The 24,410-nt window shown below is 31.1% G+C and overlaps 1 protein-coding gene and 1 long non-coding RNA gene across 3 annotated transcripts in view; one reads left to right on the forward strand and one right to left on the reverse strand.

Moving 5' to 3' along the window:
- Positions 1–24,410, forward strand: part of LOC124419467 (trypsin-1) — a 140,155-nt gene that overhangs the window by 8,952 nt on the left and 106,793 nt on the right. The gene's annotated exons all lie outside the window — the stretch shown is intronic.
- LOC124419468 lies at positions 18,163–19,045 on the reverse strand. The gene is made up of 2 exons (XR_006940627.1): positions 18,553–19,045; positions 18,163–18,440 (listed from the first exon to the last, which is right to left on the reverse strand). It is a non-coding gene; the product is annotated as an uncharacterized LOC124419468 (long non-coding RNA).

The following is a 24,410-nucleotide window of genomic DNA, read 5'->3' on the forward strand; positions in this document are numbered from 1 at the left end:
TTCAGGAAAAATTTTGTAAAGTTTTTCTTATTATAGAGAAAACATTTCTGTGTCGAAATTTATAAATTAAAATTAAATGTCGAATTATATCAATATAACTTTATAATTAAATGAATTATGTGCGTTTAATTGATTTTCGGAAGTATACCTTATATGGGAGGTAAGACCAATTGTGGACCGAATCGAAAAAAAATTTAGCAGAGTGATTGATACATATACAGAACGTATTCGTGTTGAATATTATCTTGATAGCTTTATTGATATATACCATGGTATGGTGGCAATGGCAAATTTTAAATCAATTTTTATGACTTTCAACATACTTCATTCCTAGTAAAGAAAATAAATTGTAACAAAATTCATAAAATTATCTTTTGCAGTTTCTGGCAAAACTACTAAAAATTGCGAAAAAAAAAGTATTTTCGAGGTATCTGAAATTTTTAACTTAAATTCTTATGTTGTAAACCGATTTTGCTGATTTCAATACCAAACTGATTGATAAATATTTAGTTGAATTTTATTTAACTGCTTTGTTTTGCCGAAAGCGTGTTTTATACAGACAGATTACCACAGATGGTAGTGTAGGGTATAAAAATACTGAATGATAAATTTACTGCCTGTTCCTGTTCTTTCTCATTTTATATTGAAAACAATGACAATTTTCGAATTTACTTGTTGTTTTCAATATAAGAAAATACTTGTTCGTTCAAATTTAGAGGAACAGGCATTTAATGTTTGTTGAAAAAATATAAATATGTGAACTATAAACCACAATAACATCTAAACCGTATTGAATTTGAACATTTTGGAGAACTTTATTCTTCGTATTTATACAAAGAATTTGAGTACCAAGTTTCATCAAATCGGAAAGGATAAGGGAAAAAAACTGTTCGAAATTTTTTGGCATGTCTCGCGTAGAAATAAGAATAGTACATCTTGGGAACGTAAAATTTTTAAAACGATCCTATTTCTTAATTATTGTTTCGATCACAAAAATTACACATAAAGAATATCCTCATCGAGCACTATAAAGAATCGCATCAATTATCAACTACTAGAATATATTCACATTTGAAAATATATGTAATTTTCAACGTTTTTACTGACTTCACTTATTTTTTTTTATATCAGCTGGATGAATTATAACAAAATATTTTAGTTCAATTTTTAAACCGTGAGCGTGAAGAGGACCTTTATATGCGTCAATTATGAATTGATCATATATAGATCTTGTTTGTATAGAACCTGTTTATGCAAAATTTCAGCGCAATACTCATATTTTAAATAAGGAAAACTCGTATTTTAATAGCCATAGGATAGAGTCAGTTATAGATCAGTCCTCATTAAATTCGGAATGAAGAATTATGTTACTAAGTATACATTTTTTACTGTACTAGTAATTTTCTGAATTTTCTTCAGCAAATTTTCTAAAGTTGATCTTATATCCTTATAACTTTTTGTAGATTTTGGTTCATATAAAAAGTTCATAGAAAATTTACCTAGTACTATTATTTTTATCAATATATGTAACAAATTTAAAAGTTAACCTTATGGATGAAAATAACAGTGCTAGGTAAATTTTCTAATTTACTGCTATCCTCAAAAAAATTGGTAGAATGATTTTGGCTCATATGAAACTTATTTCTGTTAAACTTCATTGTTATACTCGTACTTCTAAAGTAGTTATGTCCGTTAAGGCTGTTTTCAGGAGGTCCACTTGTATGGGGGCTATCCGAAAAAGTAAACCGAAATGGCCCATTTTCAATACCAAACAAACCTTAGCAGTAGGGAATATTTCAACTGTCTAGCTCTTCTCGTGTGGTTCCTATCGTGATTTCAACAGACAGACGGACGGACATGGCTAGTTCGTCTTAGAATTTAATAAGGACCCGGAATATATATACTTTTATGGAATGACAAAATCAATATAACCACCCCCCCCCCCCCCCCCTATCTTTTTGATGGTGGGTATAAAAAGGGGAGTTGCTTAGACGGACATCACTAAACTGTACTTTAACGTAAAGCAGACAGTAAGTAATACTCATTAAAAAGTACAAGTCATTGCAGAGTACCTTAATTTGTTTAGTGTTTGTTTAATATTGTTATTTCTAATTAAATATTATTAAATTATTTTATAAAACTACTTAATTACAAATTTACATTTATTTATATCAATGTTCTAGTATTTGAATTTATCTTTAATTATTCAAATGTCCTAAACTTTACAATATTTTTTAATACAAACGTCAGGTATGTTTAATGAAGATTTGAATAAATAAATAATTTTAAATGTTCTAGCTGGAATAACATTGACTTAAATGAAATTGAGTTAGTAAATACACCTAGCAAAAACTTACATTGAAAAGTACTGAGGCTTAAAATTCACTTTTCACTATTTCTTATTTAGCATTTCCTCACAACAACACCCCCAATAATGGTTTCACTCATAAAAGTTATTTCTTTCTGTGTGTCAAAAAACAGTTGCTTGTGCAGTGCAGTTAAACGACAAAGCTTAAAATGAGTATTATTTAGTGATGTAATAGCTGTTGATCTCACCCCTCAGGAGGCGCTACGGGAAATCCGCAACACCCTGCGCAATAAATGGAACTAAAGATACTCGGACATGTCCAATGGTACTGGTAAACTTTTTGCTGAAATTTTTCCATCTATTCTGGAAAAACCGTGGTATTCAAAATGTGGTTAGTGTCCTAAGGACATAAAGACTATGAATAGATTTCTATCTGGTCATGTATATGACGGTAAATATTCGGACAACGGCTACACATGTTCGATCTGTAATGTTGATAGGACTCCTCAACATTTGATTATTGAATGTTCAAAATTTGACAACATTAGGAATACATTTTCCATCTTCAAATCTTATAGCAATTTGCAAGTATTGATCAAGACCAGGAATATTGAAATTTTCAAACTGTTAATATCGTTTATGTATGAGGCTAAAATTGAGCTATGAATTTCTCATAGTGTGACAACCTGGCAATTTGAGTATCTACTCGCCAACCATCAGCAGAACTAAAAAAAAGAGTATTATTTACGTATCAACCAATTGTGGACATTTAAGTTAAATTTTTGTTTTATAAAATGAGCCCCTATAACTATAAAATCCATGAGGATCATTTTCAATAGGCATAGTCTCCAGTACCATAGAAGATCATGTGCTATCCATAGAAAATCATGTGTCATTCATTGAATTATCTCCAAAATTGAGACCTGTAGTGGTTTCAGTGGGGGTTTCAGTTCTATGGGGACTATGTGAAATAATGAACCGATCTTAACCATTTTAACAGGCTTCGTCCCTGGGACAATCGAATCGATAGAAATCGACTCATGTTTTTATACTTTAAGGTGGGTATAGAACCAATATATTTGTGCATTACAAACAGCAGCACAAACCCAATATACCCTCCCCCTGAAGTGGTGTAGGGTATAAAGAGTCGCGTAACTGACTGACTGATTCATTATCATTATTATTCATGGACTGTGCCAAATGGTTGAACCAAGAAAAATTTTGACAATGGATTTGTTTTAAGTTATGTAGATCTACTAATTACGGATTTTTTACATTTAGGGGTAAAAAACGGGTAAAATATGTTTTTTCTAATTATCTTACACAAGAAAATTTCAAATACACCTGTATCTACTCTTAAAATGAGCAGATGGGTGTCTGGTACATTTTTGAAATTCGTGCTTTTAAGGGGAGTAAATGTGAAATAAATGTGATTTTGGTGCCTTTTTGGCTCTTTATTACATTTAACTAATAAATCTATTATATATATTGGACACACCTTTTAAAATTCCCAGATACTGGTTTCTTACTTTTTATACCCTTCACCACCATCAGTGGTAATAGTATATATAACTTTGTCATTTCGTGTGTAACACCAAGAAATATTCATCTGAGACCCAACAAAGTATATATATTCTTTGACCTTATGAAATTCTGAGTCGATCTAGCTATGTCCGTCTGTCTGTCCGTCCGTCTGTCTGTCTGTCTGTCTGTCTGTCTGTCTGTCTGTCTATCTGTCCGTCTGTCTGTATAAAACAATCTCATGTTAACACGAAGCAACAAAAACTAACGAAATTCACCCAAAATATTTATTATTGTCCTAGGCAATTTGCTATTGAAAATGAGCAAAATCGGTTCACATTGGGAAAAGTTATGAATCAAAATCGGAATTTTTTTCCGATCGGTCCATAATTGGCCATAGTTCTCATACAAGGTTCACTCCCGAAAATCACTTAAACGCACATAACTCATTACTAAATTAAGATTTCCATATAAAATTTGGTTCAATTATTGCTCTTGTATACAGAAATATTACACTGAAACTTTTTTCCGATCGAGACATAATTGGTCATAACTCCCATACAAGGTCCCCTCCCGAAAAAAGTTTTTTGCGATCGCACAGTGATATAGGACAAAAAAAAGAGGGAAATAATTCGGTAACTTTTAAACGGTTAATCCGATTTTAATTAAATTTAGTATGCACAAAGAGGAGGTGTCGAGTTTTGGTTTTGAATTTGGACCTTATAGGCCAACCAGAGGACCGGCGGAGGGTCCTCAAATTAGGACACCTCGGCTATGTTAAATTTTTAAAACGATCCTAATTCTTCATTTGAGTTCCGATTTAAAAAAATTCGTATATAGAATCTCCTCATCGAGCACTATAAAAAATGTCGTCGTAACAGTAAATTATCTCTTATAGTTTAGGAGATATTCGCATTTGAAAATTAAAATTTTAATATTTTTACCGTCCTTACTTTAGATTTTTGATAATAGCGGGTCCAAATATTTCCGATTTTTTCTTTTATTCGCTTAACAACAAGTTTATATATCAGCAGTAAATTAGAAAATTTACCTAGCACTGTTATTTTCATCCATAAGGTTAACTTTTAAATTTGTTACATATATTGATAAAAATAATAGTACTAGGTAAATTTTCTAAAAGATGTTGAGTTTCCCCTAATTAATTTGTCACTTAAAAATATTAGGTAGGCATGTTATATATCAATGGAAAGGTAATTTTGTCTATTTTTCAAAACTGTATATAATTCTTGAAAATTAAAAAAAATTCGCGGAATACTTAAAAAAAAATAAAAATGTTTTTTATTCAGTTTTTGCGAAGATACAAATTTTTCAAATTGCAATAAAAATTTTATTTTTGAATATTTTTTAATGAAATTTTACGGTTAGGTAGATTTTTTTACTCAAAATCCAAAATTAAATAAAAATTTCGAATTTTCTTATTAGAAATCCCGGAATTCCCAAAAAATATTTAAAAAATCCCAAAAATGGGATTTTTTGGTTTTTTGCCTATTATATTTATACCAGGGGCGGGGTTATCGAAACCCGTTACAAAATGATTAAAAACATATTGGATCATATAAAACAGGTCACTATAATTTGATATCGACTATGCGATTTGAGAATTTTTGCTCAAAATTGAATTTTCCATAAAAAATAGGGTTTTTTTGGATGGACCTGGTCCCCTCGGTATCAAAAATTTTTAGGTTTTATTTCATTTATCGTATTTTATAAATTATATATACATCTTCTTAGAAACTTTTTAGATAACTTAAAAGGAAAAAGATATTTTTTCCCCAAAAAAATGGCAAAAAAATCGCCTAAAGTAAGGGCGGTAAAAATTTTAAAATTTTAATTTTCAAATGCGAATATTTCCTAACCTATAAGAGATAATTTACTGCTACGATATTTTTTATAGTGCTCGATGAGGATATTCTATATACGGAATTCAAATGAAGAAATAGGATCGTTTTAAAAATTTAACATGGCCGAGGTGTCCTAATTTGAGGACCCCCCGCCGGGGCCCAGGTTGGTCTATAAGGTCCAAATTCAAAACCTAAACTCGACAACACCTTCTCTTTGTGCATACCAAATTTCATTAAAATCGGATTAACCGTTTAGAAGTTACCGAATTATTTCCCACTTTTTTGTTCCTATTCCACTGTGTAACGCGGAAAATTTTTTCTTGTATAAAATAAATTGAAAAACAAGTATGAATGTATAGTCGGGCGTAGCCAACCATATGATACCCAACACCTGTCTGTATGTATGTTAAAAATGGGGATTATTTAAAACAATAAAACTTTTGGTTTGTTTTTTAACTTTATTTCGTAGTATTTTTACTTTTATTTTGGCAAAAAAAGAATTTTTTTGCAAGAGGGCTCAAAGGGGAGTAGGGCAAAATATGGCCCTATCCTTAAAAATGTTGGTATGGGGAGTTAAATCTTCTTCAATATTATTTATGTGTAATTTAAAAGTGTTATTAGTGTTTGTAAGTGAATTTTGACTTTTTAGTCATTTTCTGAAGGGGAGTTTGTATGGGGGATAGGGTCAAATGAAGCCCGATCATTACAAAAATCGCTACTGTCATTTAAAGTTCTATAAAACTAAGTTTTGTCGACTTTTGTTAACATAATAGATCATTTAAATTAATTAAAAGCCAAAAGGCCCTATTTGGGGGGTACGGTTGTATGGGGGCTAGTCGAAATAATGGACCGATTTTAAACATTTTCAATAGATTGGCCAAAAGAAGCGTGTGTGCCAAATTTCATCTAATTATCTTCAAAATTGCGACCTGTACCTTGCGCACAAGGTTTACATGGACAGCCAACCAGCCAGACGGACGGACGGACATAGCTTAATCGACTCAAATGATTCTAAGCCGATTGGTATACTTTAAGGTGGGTATAGGACGAATATTTTTCTATGTTACAAACATCAGCACAAACCCAATATACCCTCCCCACTAAAGTGGTGTAGGGTATAATTATAAAAATTATATTTGCAAGTGGTTTTTTGTTGTAATATAACATAAAAAACATTAATAAACTTTTATTAACTGGCTTAAATTCAAGTTTTTATTTTTCGACAACAAATAAGTAATTTTGCAAAAACAATTAAATATGCCGCGTTGTTGCACCGTCTCACATAAACATACTGTGAATATCGTCAAATATTATATTTATAAACAAACAATAAAATTTACCGGTTTCAACTCTACAAATTGGTCTTCAAACAATATAATCTCTTAAACAAACCCGTTCCTGATTGTTTATTATTGTTTATATATTAGGGATCCAAAATCTGAGACAGTTTGTATATCTTTGTTTTTTTTTTTACATCAGAGCTGGAAATTTTCAATTACTTCAATTTTATGATGTCACCACAAAAAGAAAGCTGCAAATGTCCTCTATGCATAAAAACGTTGCAAAAATTCAAAAAAGTGTTGGTTGTGCTTATCGCAATAATTATTTTCATTTGGTTTGTGCTAAATTTTCTACTGAACTTTATAACATTTGTCTTCATAATAAAGTTCTAAAATATATATGTGATGCCTGTGCGCGTATGCCATAGTACTGCAATGTTCATGAAGAATTGAGGAATGGTTTTGCAGCCCTTACAAGTTAGAAAAAAAGCTAGAAAAAGATCTGGAGAAGGAATTTCTTGAAAATAAACGTTTACTTGAAAATCAATTTGAGGCTGGGTTAAAAGCTATAGAAGCAAGATTTGATGTACTTGCAAAAAATACTCAGATGACAAATTCTTAGGAGGAGACAATTTACAATCTGAAATAAAAAATTGCTATAATATGATTAAGATTATTGATAATGTAGCCACCGAAAAAATAAAGCGGTTGGAAACAGAAAATAATATTTCTCAAAGACGTTTAAATAGAGCAGACATAGTCATAAAAGGTTTGCCAAGAACATTAAAAAATTTGCGGAAACCTATAGTTAAAAGTCAAGTGGTAGCTGGATCTAATTTGCATACATACATACAAATTTGTGATATACTATTTTTATTTTTGTATTTATTAGAAGTTTTGGTAATTATATACAATTTAAATCTTATAAAAAACTAGTTGATTTTTGTAATTTATATCAACATTTTTGTAAAATGAAACATAATGTTATTGTTAATATTTAACAATGTAGCTTTTATTTTAAAACATTTTGGAAGTTTTACATTAAAAACTTAGTTAAGCCAAATACTAGTTTTTCGTTGGTGTAATTTGTATATAATATAATTTTTTTAATAATTTTTTAATTTTCTTTGTTAATTCATATAATTTTTATTTACCTACTGCCAGAAATGTATGTTATCTTTTCGATTTCTTTTTCAAATCTATTCCTTTTTCTATTCCACATTCCTTTGCTTAAATAATGAATTCTAATTTAGGCACTATTATCTATGATAACTCTTTTTTTGAATCTCAATTGCGTAATTACTCCAATAATTAAATAAAAATTATATGAATTAACAAAGAAAATTAAAAAATTATTAAAAAAATTGTATTATATACAAATTACACCAACGAAAAACTAGTATTTGGCTTAACTAAGTTTTTAATGAAAAACTTCCAAAATGTTTTAAAATAAAAGCTACATTGTTAAATATTAACAATAACATTATGTTTCATTTTACAAAAATGTTGATATAAATTACAAAAATCAACTAGTTTTTTATAAGATTTAAATTGTATATAATTACCAAAAATTCTAATAAATACAAAAATAAAAATAGTATATCACAAATTTGAATAACTGAAACCTGGTTAACTGAGTATATTTCATCGAACTCCGTTTGTCTTCTAGGTTATGTAATTTGTAGAAATGATCGCCAGGGTATAACAGGTGGTGGCGTTGCCTTATATGTATCTAGGAGTTTAAAATTTAATATTATCTGCAGAAAACTAAATACAAAACTAATAGGAGAGGTGATAGGTCTCATGTGTCTGCCGAATTTTTGTTTATTGAAAAATCAATCAATTTTAAATCAATAGAGGGTAGTATTACAGATACAGATACAGATAGTAAATACAGAGCAGTTTCTGTAAGGGAAATGTGCAGTAGATTAAACATGATCTATCATCATAACTCTCTATCTACTTATTTGAGCATAAGATTTGGTTCAACATCTTTAGTTGATTATTTTCTTATATCTCCGTCTATAAACACCATTCAATCAGGACAAGTTCAAATTCCAGGAACTTCACGTCATTCATTTATATATGCAGTTTTTGATGTAAAAATACCGATGGTTAAGGAATTCATTGAATATTTCGATTTTAATAATGTTGATTATTCTCTTTTAAAATTTATTTTTAATTCTTGTGATTTTGAAAGAATTTTCTACACCTCTAATGTTAATGAAGAAGCCAATTTATTATTCTTATATTTATGTCAAATGCACAGCGCTGTGCCATTTAAAAAACGTAAAGTTTGTAAATTTAGTGATGACTCGTGGTTTAATTCCCCTGAGATCAAAAATAGTTTGACGATTAGAAATGCTTCTTATCCTTTATACTTGCGGAAAAGATCGAAGGAGAATTGGCATAACTTCTGACGCTTAAGGAATCGGTCAAAAACCATTATACGTAATGCTAAACGCAAAGCACATGCTAAATTATTTCATGATAAGAACTCTGAACAAATTTGGAACACACTTCGAGCAAATGGAATTGGAGATACTGTTACTAACATTGATAAAATTGATGTAGAAAATTTAAATTCTTTCTTTTCTTCTAATCAAGGTGATAACTCATTTATTAATTTTGATTGAATAGATTTTTCTTATAATAGATTTTCTTTTCGAACTGTTAACCTGAATGAACTAGTTAATGCATTATATATATATATATATATATATATATATATATAATATATATATATATATATATATATATATAATATATATATATATATATATATATATATATATATATATATATATATATATATAATATATATATATATATATATATATATATATAAATATATATAATATATATATATATATATATATATAATTACAGTTAATATTGAAATTGGACACAAATTTGAAATATCATTAGATTCTCCGATTTTTTTATCATTAAAAAAAATATCGGATATGAAAATCGGACGAAAACTACTAAACTTATGATTTTTCAAATTTAAAACTTCAAAAATGGCTCTTGTTCGCATCTGACTGATTCATAATCGCCCAGCCCAAACCGTTAAAGCTAGAGGAATGAAATTTGGTATTGTATAGATCCACTAAGAAGGGTTTAGGAAATGAAATGGGTAAAAAAGGCTCAAATTGGTATCCTTAATATCTCCTAAAGGAGCAAAAATATAAATAAAATTCAAAATGTATCCTTTTTTATATAAAAAAAATAATTGATAGGTGTCTGATACTTTTTCAAAATTCGACACTTTAGAGAACTTTCAGGGTGAAAACTTACCCATTAGAAAATTCTTTTACCATCCACATCTTTCAAAGAAATTACACGCAAATAAAAATTTCAATGAATCCTATTTAAATTTAAGGGTTTTAGAATTAATTTCGATAAAATTCGAGCAATTATTTATTACAATTTATTATTATTACACCAAAAGCAAAACAAAAGGAACAACAACAATGCAACAAAATACACACGTCAGTTAAACCAACAGACATCTAAACATACAAAATGAAAGACATAGAAAAATAAAATTAACAACGCAATAAAACCAACCTGCTTCCAAATATACGAACAGAATTCACAAAAAAAAAAACAAATACATAACTCAATGAAGCCAACAGCATCCAAACATACAAAACAAAATACACAGCTGAAATAAACTGATTTCAACAGACAGACGGGTATGGGTTATACGGATACAGAATATATACACTTTATAGGGTCGGAGAATTATATTATGGAAATTACAAACGGAATAACATACTTATATACATCCGTCTCACGAAGGTGAAGGGTATAAAAAACAAAACCAAAAAATCAAAGAGTTTAAATGTGAGGACATTAGAAGACGTAAACAAAAACCGAATGAGACTTTCGACGAATACTTGTACACAATATCGGCTTTTACTTACAAATTAAAATCGAACATATCTGATCGCGATTTATGTGAAATTTTACTCAGAAGTTTGAGAAGTGAAATTCGCCACGAGTTGATTCATTTGGAAATTTCTAATGTTTCTTAACTTAGACGTGAAGTTAAGAAGCATGAGAGAGTCAAGGAATTACACGTGGAGTCTAGAAAATTGACCAAAGGACGAGTTGTGGAATTGACAGAACATAGACATGATGAGGACACAGATTTTGTAGATAAGACTTACAATGAAGATGAAATTTGTGCAGTTCAACACAATATTAAGTGTTGGAAATGTGATAAAATCGGACTCACTTTCTTTGACTGCATGGAGACCAGACGTATTTTTTGTTATGGATGTGGGGTTAAGGATGTTTTTAAACCCACTTGCCCTAATTGTACTAGAAAGACGGGAAACGAACTCAAGGATGTCCGTCGAAAATAGAGCGGCCATCCAAGACAATGGAATCGGACTTAAAACAAAATTAGACTACTTTTGACAAGGACAATAATACGGAACAAGTGCATCCATTATTAAAATCTTATCACGTTAGATTGAGGGAATACAATCTAGCCCGCGACAGAATTTTTGGCCAACATACTTGTTCGAATAGGAAAATAAGATCTGTAAAACGAATTAGAGAGTATAATGAACAAATTAAAAAGTTTAATTAGTTTTAGTTTAGTTTTAATTATTATTTCGCTTTGTTAGATAGCGGGGCAAATTCCAGTGTCATTGGGGGTACTCTATCATCACAAGTTAAAAACAATAGAAGTTTTCGCAGACTTATAGGCAATGTATGAACAGCGGACGGACAAAGACAAAACGTTATAGGTACAGTGACTTTAAATATTACATTTCAAGGACAAACAAAATTATTTCAGTTTATTATTGTACCGACTATACAACAGGACATCATTTGTGGATACCACTTTTGGACAGCTTTCGGATTGAAAATTTCAACACCAATTATTAGTGAAATTGACTGTACTGAAACTGACCCAGACAAATTATATCTGACTTACGAACAAAGACAAAGACTAGAAAAAGTTATTTCTATGTTTCCAAACTCCAAAGTAGAGGGATTAGGATGTACAACTTTGATTGAGCATTCTATTAATACAAGGGACGCTCATTAAACAGCATTATTACCCAATTTCCGCAACTGTTGAGAAGTTGTTGTGTGTTGAATTGGACAGAATGCTATCCCTCGGAGTCATAGAAGAAGCACCCAGTTCTCCTTGGTCTTCACCAACAGTAGTTGTAGTTAAGCCTGGTAAGTAAGAATGTGTGTCGACAGTAGGAAATTGAACTCCGTGACAGAAAAGGACGCATACCCGATACCAAACATTGACGGACATATTGCAGGGCTTCCTCCATTTTATTGCATCTCAAAAAAAGATTTGAAAGATGCTTTTTGGCAAATTAAATTTGAGGAAAGTTCTAAACCAAGGACAGCTTTTACAGTCCGTAATCGGCCATTGTACCAGTTTACAAGAACGCCGTTTGGACTGTGTAATGCACCGCAAACGTTGTGCAGACTTATGGACATTGTTATTCCGTACAATTTAAAGACGTGCGTATTCGTCTACCTAGATGAAATTTTAATTGTTTCACAGAACTTTGACGAACATACTTATGACACATTTAGTAGAAGTGGCAAGCCATCTTAGAAAATCAGGTTTAACTATAAACATTAAAAAAGTTGTTTCGTGTTAAATAAGGTGAAGTACTTAGGATACATTGTTGGGAACGGGACACTACAAGTGGAATAGTACAAAGTTAGGGCCATACGAGACTTCCGGTACCAAAATTTGGTACCGACGATTTATTAAGAACTATTCGACTGTGACATTTCCACTGACGTGGCTCAAGAATCTTTTGACGAACTAAAACTAGACTGACATCTGCCCCATTACTGACCCAAACTATAACAAACCTTTTATACTCCAATGCTATGCGAGCACTTGTGGGGTTGGAGCAGTATTGGCGCAGGAAGACGAGGATGTACAGAACAACCTATTGCCTATATGTCACACAAATTAAACAAAGCGCAGCGAAATTATAGTATCACTGAACTTGAGTGTTTAGCGGTATTGATGGCAGTGAAGAAATTTAGACCGTATATTGAGGGCCTGGAAATCAAAGTCGTCACAGCTCATGCGAGCTTGAAGTGGCTTATGAATCAGCGTGATTTATCGTGGCGATTGGCTAGATGGTCACTTAGGCTGCAGGGTTTTCATTTCTCTATTGAACACCGAAAGGGAAAGCACAATGTGGTTACTGACACGTTGTCTAGGGTTCATGAGGGCGAGGAATTCGTAAATTCAATTGAAATTGAAAACGTTCCGACAATTGACCTTGACTCGGACGAATTTCACTCTGACGAATATTCTAAATTGCGTGAATGTATTCAAAATTCAAATTTAACGGACTTAAAAATTATTGCGAAATATGTTTACAAAAGGACATAGTTTTCGAATGGTTTAACTGACGAATCAAATTTGTGGAAGTTATATGTACATACTGAACTTGATAAAATGTAATTTGTTCGGCACATGACTTACCAAAAATACAAAAACATTAGACATTAGACATTACAAAACATTAGACGTCTAAAACACCGACTACTATTTTGAGACCTCCACTAGGACAAATTGTTAAGACGGACCGACCATTTCAAAGATTGTATGTTGACTTCATAGGACCATTACCAAGGACAAATTTACGTTTCTGAAACCATTACGAAAATTTACTTCTAAGGACATAATAAATTATTTACAAAAGGACATATTTGACTGTTATTCCTGAGGTATTGGTGTCAGATAACGGATCCTAGTTTAAATATAAAGATTTTGAAAACTTTTTGATGAAGAACGGAGTGAACCATATGTTTACAGCTGTGTACAGTCCATTAATGAGGCTTTGACTACAAACTTTTGCCGAAATTAAAACATTCTAGCGGACTCAGATATATATTTAGAACGACAAGACAATTTTTTCATTGATTCGGGACTCAATAATCACAATAATCATGTAATCACATGCAAAAAGCTTACGAGAAGAATGCACGAACATACAATTTACGAACAAGGACGAAAGACTATGAAGTTGGACAGGAAGTAATTCGGAGAACTTTTACGCAAAGTTCCAAGATCGACAATTTTAATTTAAAATTAGCTCCGGTATATGAAAGGCTCAGCCAAATTATTCGAAAAGTAGGACATGTAAATTATGAGTTACAGGATTTAGACGGTGGAAGTAAAGGCGTATATCACGCAAAGGACATATGGACATAACACAAGGACATTTAACGGATAATATTTATAATTTTAAGATGGAAATTTCGAATTTAAGAATTTATTTCGCCCTTTTACAGAACCAGTCTGTCGTACTTTTGGTGTTCTTATACTGTTTCTGTTTTGTGAGGGCCGTGCGGTAAAAAAAAAAATAAAATTATTTGAAAATAATTTTTTTTTTGAAATTATCAATTGAGAAAAGGAGAACAAAAGGAAAATTTTAAAATTTTTACGAGAAGAGCCAAGACAGGAGATCCTTTCAAATTTTTCCTTGGGCTATTGTGACGAATCGATAAGAATAATTTATCACTTAACTTTTGGACCAGGGTCAACAGCTAGACAGGCAAACCACAACATCTAATCTAGTTTCACACGTATGAGATAGATGTACTGATAATTATTTTGCTGCTTTGTAAATTTTGTGACAATATAAAATACTGAGCCTTTCATATAGTTATTATTTTAACTGCATCCTGACAACTGTTTTGTGAATTATATCTGCTAAAATTTATCTAAGAAGTGCAATGATGGTCTAAAATCAATACTAGCTTTCTTTTGCATGCATCAAGTTAATGACAAATGAAGAAAATTTGGACGGTGGAAGTAAAGGCGTATATCACGCAAAGGACATATGGACATAACACAAGGACATTTAACGGATAATATTTATAATTTTAAGATGGAAATTTCGAATTTAAGAATTTAAAAATGTATTTGTAAAAGGGACACTGACATATTTACATCACAAGCACATCTACATGTTTTACACTACCATGATTTTAAACTCATAATTGAAAACAAGTACACATACCTATAGTAAATCGAAGTCAAATATCTGCGCACATATATTTAATAACTGAAATTTTACAATAAGAAAACTCCATAAGATCAAGACTACAGACCTGCAGTCATCGTGGGAACCTATAAGTGGTGAGTTGGATAAAAGATATTTTTAAATATATATATATGATGATTTTAAATTTGACTTTAAAAAAATTAAATTAAATATATATACTTGATCAATTATAAATATTATGCTATTAACATGATAATATGATAACATGGATATATTGTTTTAAAGATATAAGTGTTGTCTTTCAACCCAAAAAAAATAAATCCAAAATTTATGATTAATGTCTTGGTTACGGCCATTTAAGTAAAAAAAACTTACACTTTTTTCACAATTTTTAATTTTCATACTGCTCTACGTTGGCCATGAAGCTGTAACTTTGGCTTTTATTACATTTGAAAAAAGGTTTCCAACAATGGTCAATTTATGATAATCGATGAAAAAGGTTATGAGTTGTGCTAAGTTTTATAAAAATATAGCATATTTCTTCCATACAAAAACGTTCATGTTTCTGGTTTTCTTTGTAACAAGTTTAAAAAATGTTTATAAACATTTTTATACAAAAATTAATTTGTATAGAGAAAACCAAAAATTCGAGGAACATGGTATTAGAGAAATTGGCATAAATCATCCAGTTTTTCATAGATTTTTATGAAATAACAAGTTTTAGAAACCTTCCTTTATGTGATTCTTCAGGAAAGTAATAAAAGATGAACTCACTGCCTCATGGTCAAAGTAGAGCATGATGAAAATGAAATTTTTTTAAAAAAGTGGGAGTTTTTTTACTTAAACGACCGTAACTCAGACATTTGACCATAAATTTTGGATTTCTTTTTTTGGATTAAAAGGCAACTCTTGTATCATTAAAAAAAAAATATTGGATTTGAAAATCGGATGAAAACTACTAAACTTATGATTTTTCAAATTTAAAACTTCAAAAATGGCTCTTTTTCGCATCTTTTGCTCTTAAAAAGTAAGTTAACGAAGTGATAGGGGAAAACTAAAAATATATTCGTACTCTATGGACTATAACGAAATAGAATTGGTATATGAGAAAGCCTGCATTTTATTTTTCTTCACTTTTGTATCACAGTGTAATTAGCTAGATGATTATGTTAATTTTTGTTCTTGCATTAATATAATATAATATCTATATATATAAAAGGCTTGCGTGACTGATTGACTGACTGACCACATCTTTTAAAGAAATTACACGCAAATAAAAATTTCAATGAATCCTATTTAAATTAAAGGGTTTTAGAAATCCTTTCGATAAAATTCGAGCAATGAAGGGTAAAAACGTGACTACAATTGGTGCCTTTTTAAATATATTTTTAATAAACTTTTGAGCGTCAAAAATAAATAAGTTTCCCAAATGATCAGGTACTGGTTTTAATCTTCCAACCACTACTACACCAACTACTTTTATATTAATACTTTTCTACTTGATCAAATATTTGTAGAATATTTAAAGCGATCGTAAAAGATTCTTTAAGCTAAATTTCTGTACATAAAAACTATATTTTAGTCAAATTTTGTATTTATATCGTAATTTAGTGTTATGAACCGATTGTGAAAAAATCTTGAAATAGTTTTTTTGTATACAAAACTAATATTTTTGCCAAATTTTGTATAAATAGCTTTACTTGGTAATGAGTAATGTGCGTTTAAGAGATTTTCGTAAAAGGACTTTGTATGGAAGCTATGCCCAATTATGTATATTAAGACCGATTGGATGAATCTTTCACAGTAATATTTATATGCATATGAGCAATACTTATAACAAATTTCATATTGATATCTTAATTTAGTAATGAGTTTCATAGTAGTATTTTCTTATGTGAGAGAAATGCTTGTACCAAATTTTATATGGATATCTTAATTTAGTAATGAGTTATGTGCGTTTAAGTTATTTTCGGGAAGGGACCTTGTATCGGAGCCATGTCCAATAATGGACCGATCCAGAATTTTTTTTCTTTGAGATAAGATTTTGATTTGTAAAATTTTGTGAAGATACCGACATTATGACGGAAGTTATTAACAAAAACAATTTCCCGGGAATATGTACTTTTGTATGGGAGGTATATGAAATCGTGGACCGATTCTGTCGATTTTCCGTATAGATAAAGCTCTGTGTAAAAACGAATGTGTAGTAATATAAATGGAATTATCTTGCATAGTTTTCGAGAAAATTACATCAGAATGAGTAAAAAATGCTAATTTTTTCGAGGTTGTGTAACGAACCATTTCCCGACGAGCCTTATCATTTAAAGGAGAGTGCTACTAATCAGTCCGGCCATGCTCAGGGATAACGGGGGGATATTTTCCTCTGATAAGATAAGGCGGTTCGTTATCTCAAAAATAAAAAATATAGTAGCAAACAAACCCTAGAACGACTATAACAATTTCTAGAGATAGAAAAATCCTAAATAGTGATGAATGTAAATGAGTCCTGGTTCGGAATAAGTATAAGCTGAAATTCTACTCACTCCTCTCTTAACCCACCCTTAACCTATGCTATTCAAATTAAATTCCATGAATAGCCCAATTTACTTTTCTAACTAAATAGGTCTACATTTTTCGTGAATTAAATAAATTAGAAATCCATATTAAAGAAATATTTAATTCAAAGTAAGAAATGTATATGTCATGATATATTAAAATTTTCAATAACAAAATCCATAATCTAATAACAATAGCAATAAAGCAAGAAATTGAATTTAAAGAAAGCAAGAAATAAATCTAATGTCAAACAAAACATGAAACATTTATTTAAAAGTTAAAATAATGTAATTTAAAAAAATCTAAGAATTAAAAAAATTACAATATTCTGATAAAAATTTAGTCAATTAAAGCAACTCATTAGAAGGGGAAATGGTGTATTTGTGTTCAATTTAATGTTAAATTATCATGTCAATAGCATAATATATTTTTTTTTTATTAAAATTAATAATTATAACAGAAAATTTATAAAAATTAATTAGAAAGAAATAGGAGTACTAGCGTCTAAGGCTTTCGACTCTGATGTTATTATTTAAATGATATTTTTCAAATGATTTTTGATTAAAAATTTGTTAATTAATTTAATGTTTTCTTCCGATGTGTTTTTGAGTAGCTCGGTTGGTATCCTTGTTCCGAAAAGAAGAGATCGGGACGGGTTGTAGGTAGTGCATTCGTTAAGGATGTGTGTAGCGTTAAGACGTGTGTTACATGTAGGACAGTTGGGGGGGATAGTTCTATCATAGAGATGTTGATGGGAAAATTTACAGTGCCCGATTCTGAGTCGTACAAATACAGTAGTTTCTTCTCTGGAGCAGTTTTGGGGATATATTGGTTTGTTTCCGGTTGGATTTATAATCTTATAACTGTGATGGTAGTTATTCCATTTCTGGGAAGCATAATATTTATAATTGATCAAGTATATATATTTAATTTAATTTTTTTAAGTCAAATTTAAAATCATCATATATATATTTAATAATATCTTTTATCAAACTCACCACTTATAGGTTCCCACGATGACTGCAGGCCTGTAGTCTTGATCTTATGGGGTTTTCTTATTGTAAAATTTCAGTTATTAAATATATGTGCGCAGATATTTGACTTCGATTTACTATAGGTATATGTACTTGTTTTCAATTATGAGGTTAAAATCATGGTAGTGTAAAACATGTAGATGTGCTTGTGAAGTAAATATGTCAGTGTCCCTTTTACAAATACATTTTTTTAAATCTTTAAATTACGTTAAAATTATTATGTGTAAAAAAATTAAAATTGTTTATATTAAATTATATTTTATATTAAGTTTTCTTTAAAATTTGCCTTAAATTTCATTTTCTTCATTTGTCATTAACTTGATGCATGCAAAAGAAAGCTAGTATTGATTTTAGACCATCATTGCACTTCTTAGATAAAATTTTAGCAGATATAATTCACAAAACAGTTGTCAGGATGCAGTTAAAATAATAACTATATGAAAGGCTCAGTATTTTATATTGTCACAAAATTTACAAAGCAGCAAAATAATTATCAGTACATCTATCTCATACGTGTGAAACTAGATTAGATGTTGTGGTTTGCCTGTCTAGCTGTTGACCCTGGTCCAAAAGTTAAGTGATAAATTATTCTTATCGATTCGTCACAATAGCCCAAGGAAAAATTTGAAAGGATCTCCTGTCTTGGCTCTTCTCGTAAAAATTTTAAAATTTTCCTTTTTGTTCTCCTTTTCTCAATTGATAATTTCAAAAAAAAAATTATTTTCAAATAATTTTATTTTTTTTTTTACCGCACGGCCTCACAAAACAGAAACAGTATAAGAACACCAAAAGTACGACAGACTGGTTCTGTAAAAGGGCGAAATAAATTCTTAAATTCGAAATTTCCATCTTAAAATTATAAATATTATCCGTTAAATGTCCTTGTGTTATGTCCATATGTCCTTTGCGTGATATACGCCTTTACTTCCACCGTCTAAATCCTGTAACTCATAATTTACATGTCCTACTTTTCGAATAATTTTGGCTGAGCCTTTCATATACCGGAGCTAATTTTAAATTAAAATTGTCGATCTTGGAACTTTGCGTAAAAGTTCTCCGAATTACTTCCTGTCCAACTTCATAGTCTTTCGTCCTTGTTCGTAAATTGTATGTTCGTGCATTCTTCTCGTAAGCTTTTTGCATGTGATTACATGATTATTGTGATTATTGAGTCCCGAATCAATGAAAAATTGTCTTGTCGTTCTAAATATATATCTGAGTCCGCTAGAATGTTTTAATTTCGGCAAAAGTTTGTAGTCAAAGCCTCATTAATGGACTGTACACAGCTGTAAACATATGGTTCACTCCGTTCTTCATCAAAAAGTTTTCAAAATCTTTATATTTAAACTAGGATCCGTTATCTGACACCAATACCTCAGGAATAACAGTCAAATATGTCCTTTTGTAAATAATTTATTATGTCCTTAGAAGTAAATTTTCGTAATGGTTTCAGAAACGTAAATTTGTCCTTGGTAATGGTCCTATGAAGTCAACATACAATCTTTGAAATGGTCGGTCCGTCTTAACAATTTGTCCTAGTGGAGGTCTCAAAATAGTAGTCGGTGTTTTAGACGTCTAATGTTTTTGTAATGTCTAATGTCTAATGTTTTTGTATTTTTGGTAAGTCATGTGCCGAACAAATTACATTTTATCAAGTTCAGTATGTACATATAACTTCCACAAATTTGATTCGTCAGTTAAACCATTCGAAAACTATGTCCTTTTGTAAACATATTTCGCAATAATTTTTAAGTCCGTTAAATTTGAATTTTGAATACATTCACGCAATTTAGAATATTCGTCAGAGTGAAATTCGACCGAGTCAAGGTCAATTGTCGGAACGTTTTCAATTTCAATTGAATTTACGAATTCCTCGCCCTCATGAACCCTAGACAACGTGTCAGTAACCACATTGTGCTTTCCCTTTCGGTGTTCAATAGAGAAATGAAAACCCTGCAGCCTAAGTGACCATCTAGCCAATCGCCACGATAAATCACGCTGATTCATAAGCCACTTCAAGCTCGCATGAGCTGTGACGACTTTGATTTCCAGGCCCTCAATATACGGTCTAAATTTCTTCACTGCCATCAATACCGCTAAACACTCAAGTTCAGTGATACTATAATTTCGCTGCGCTTTGTTTAATTTGTGTGACATATAGGCAATAGGTTGTTCTGTACATCCTCGTCTTCCTGCGCCAATACTGCTCCAACCCCACAAGTGCTCGCATAGCATTGGAGTATAAAAGGTTTGTTATAGTTTGGGTCAGTAATGGGGCAGATGTCAGTCTAGTTTTAGTTCGTCAAAAGATTCTTGAGCCACGTCAGTGGAAATGTCACAGTCGAATAGTTCTTAATAAATCGTCGGTACCAAATTTTGGTACCGGAAAGTCTCGTATGGCCCTAACTTTGTACTATTCCACTTGTAGTGTCCCGTTCCCAACAATGTATCCTAAGTACTTCACCTTATTTAACACGAAACAACTTTTTTAATGTTTATAGTTAAACCTGATTTTCTAAGATGGCTTGCCACTTCTACTAAATGTGTCATAAGTATGTTCGTCAAAGTTCTGTGAAACAATTAAAATTTCATCTAGGTAGACGAATACGCACGTCTTTAAATTGTACGGAATAACAATGTCCATAAGTCTGCACAACGTTTGCGGTGCATTACACAGTCCAAACGGCGTTCTTGTAAACTGGTACAATGGCCGATTACGGACTGTAAAAGCTGTCCTTGGTTTAGAACTTTCCTCAAATTTAATTTGCCAAAAAGCATCTTCCAAATCTTTTTTTGAGGTGCAATAAACTGGAGGAAGCCCTCAATATGTCCGTCAATGTTTGGTATCGGGTAAGCGTCCTTTTCTGTCACGGAGTTCAATTTCCTACTGTCGACACACATTCTTACTTACCAGGCTTAACTACAACTACTGTTGGTGAAGACCAAGGAGAACTGGGTGCTTCTTCTATGACTTCGAGGGATAGCATTCTGTCCAATTCACCACATAACAACTTCTCTACAGCTGCGGAAATTGGGTAATAACGCTGTTTAATGGGCGTCCCCTGTATTAATAGAATGCTCAATCAAAGTAGTACATCCTAATCCCTCTACTTTGGAGTTTGGAAACATAGAAATAACTTTTTCTAGTCTTTGTTCGTAAGTCAGTTGTAATTTGTCTGGGTCAGTTTCAGTACAGTCAATTTCACTAATAATTGGTGGTGAAATTTTCAATCCGAAAGCTATACAAAAGTGGTATCCACAAATGATGTCCTGTACAAAAATAAACTGAAATAATTTTGTTTGTACTTGAAATGTAATATTTAAAGTCACTGTACCTATAACGTTTTGTCTTTGTCCGTCCGCTGTTCATACATTGCCTATAAGTCTGCGAAAACTACTATTGTTTTTAACTTGTGATGATAGAGTACCCCCAATGACACTGGAATTTGCCCCGCTATCTAACAAAGCGAAATAATAATTAAAACTAAACTAAAACTAATTAAACTTTTTAATTTGTTCATTATACTCTCTAATTCGTTTTACAGATCTTATTTTCCTATTCGAACAAGTATGTTGGCCAAAAATTCTGTCGCGGGCTAGATTGTATTCCCTCAATCTAACGTGATAAGATTTTAATAATGGATGCACTTGTTCCGTATTATTGTCCTTGTCAAAAGTAGTCTAATTTTGTTTTAAGTCCGATTCTATTGTCTTGGATGGTCGCTCTATTTTCGACGGACATCCTTGAGTTCGTTTCCCGTCTTTCTAGTACAATTAGGGCAAGTGGGTTTTAAAACATCCTTAACCCCACATCCATAACAAAAAATACGTCTGGTCTCCATGCAGTCAAAGAAAGTGAGTCCGATTTTATCACAGTTCCAACACTTAATATTGTGTTGAACTGCACAAATTTCATCTTCATTGTAAGTCTTATCTACAAAATCTGTGTCCTCATCATGTCTCTGTTCTGTCAATTCCGCAACTCGTCCTTTGGTCAATTTTCTAGACTCCACGTGTAATTCCTTGACAAATCTCTCATGCTTCTTAACTTCGCGTCTAAGTTGAGAAACATTAGAAATTTCCAAATGAATCAACTCGTGGCGAATTTCACTTCTCAAACTTCTGAGTAAAATTTCACATAAATCGCGATCAGATATGTTCGATTTTAATTTGTAAGTAAAAGCTGATATTGTGTACAAGTATTCGTCGAAAGTCTCATTCGGTTTTTTTTACGTCTTCTAATGTCCTCACATTTAAACTCTTTGATTTTTTGGTTTTGTTTTTTATACTCTTCACCTTCGTGAGAAGGATGTATATAAGTATGTTATTCTGTTTGTAATTTCCATAATATAATTCTCCGACCCTATAAAGTGTATATATTCTGTATCCTTATAAATAGCGAAGTCGACTAACCCATGTCCGTCTGTCTATTGAAATCAGTTTTTAGAGGATCCCAGATATCGGCGAGATCAGAATCTTTAATAATTCTGTTCGACATGTTTTCGAAAGATCGTTATTTAAAATTAGCAAAATCGGTCGATAAATAACGGAGATATGAGTAAAAATTCGAGACGACCTCCAAAAATTTCATAAAAAAGACATATTTTTTCATGCTTTGTTAAATAAGCAACAACAACACTGAGAAATGGAAAAAGATGTACATGTGTGTGTATAGGTATATGGTTTTATTCAGCTGTGTATTTTGTTTTGTACGTTTGGATGCTGTTGGCTTCATTGAGTTATGTATTTTGTTTTTTGTGAATTCTGTTCGTATATTTGGAAGCAGGTTGGTTTTATTGCGTTGTTTATTTTATTTTTCTATGTCTTTCGTTTTGTATGTTTAGATGTCTGTTGTTTTAACTGACGTGTGTATTTTGTTGCATTGTTGTTGTTCCTTTTGTTTTGCTTTTGGTGTAATAATAAAGTCGGGAAAAAATTTAAAATTTATAAAACTAATATGTATAAAATAGACTATGGTGAAGGGTATATAAAATTTTCCGCTGGAACCACTGTATCGAATTTTCCATTTATCATTTTTTGATATTTATTCACAACAAGAGCAACATTTCTGTGATTATTTTTTTATTTTAAATTTATCACCAATTGCCACCTATTACTTTTTAATTCACTTTAATTCCTATAAGTAAAATTTTTCCGTTTATCGCAAATTGCCAAGCACAAAAAAATGATTTATATAAAGAAGTGCAAAAAATTATCTAAAATTTTCTTTTAATATTATCAGATTTTATTTTTATACCCTACACCACTATAGTGGGGAGGGTATTATACGTTTGTGCTGATGTTTGTAACATATAAAAATATTGGTCCAATACCCACCTTAAAGTATACCGATCGATTCAGAATCATTTTTTGAGTCGATTAAGACATGTCCGTCCGTCCGTCTGTCCGGCTGGCTGGCTGTCCATGAAAACCTTGTGCGCAAGGTACAGGCCGCAATTTTCAAGATAATTTGATGAAATTTGGACCAAGCATGTTTTTTGGCACAAGGACGAAAATGGTTGAAATCGGTCCATTATTTCACCTAGCCCCCATACAACCGTACCTCCCGATTTGAACTTTTTATGCTATAATTACGTCAAATATTCTGCTATCTCTCTAAAAATTGGCACAAATAAGTTTTATATAAATATAAATGACACTGCAGATTTTCGTAAGGATCGGCCTATATTTGACCCTAGCCCCCATACAAACCCCCCTTCAAAAAATGACTTAAAAGTCTAAAATTGACTTGTAACCATTTGTATCGCAATGAAACTCAACAAAACTAACTATTATTTAGAAATATATCCTTTTCCCAAATT

This window comes from Lucilia cuprina, chromosome 4 (genome assembly GCF_022045245.1).
Source record: "Lucilia cuprina isolate Lc7/37 chromosome 4, ASM2204524v1, whole genome shotgun sequence".
In the NCBI taxonomy this organism is placed as follows: Eukaryota; Metazoa; Arthropoda; class Insecta; order Diptera; family Calliphoridae; genus Lucilia; species Lucilia cuprina.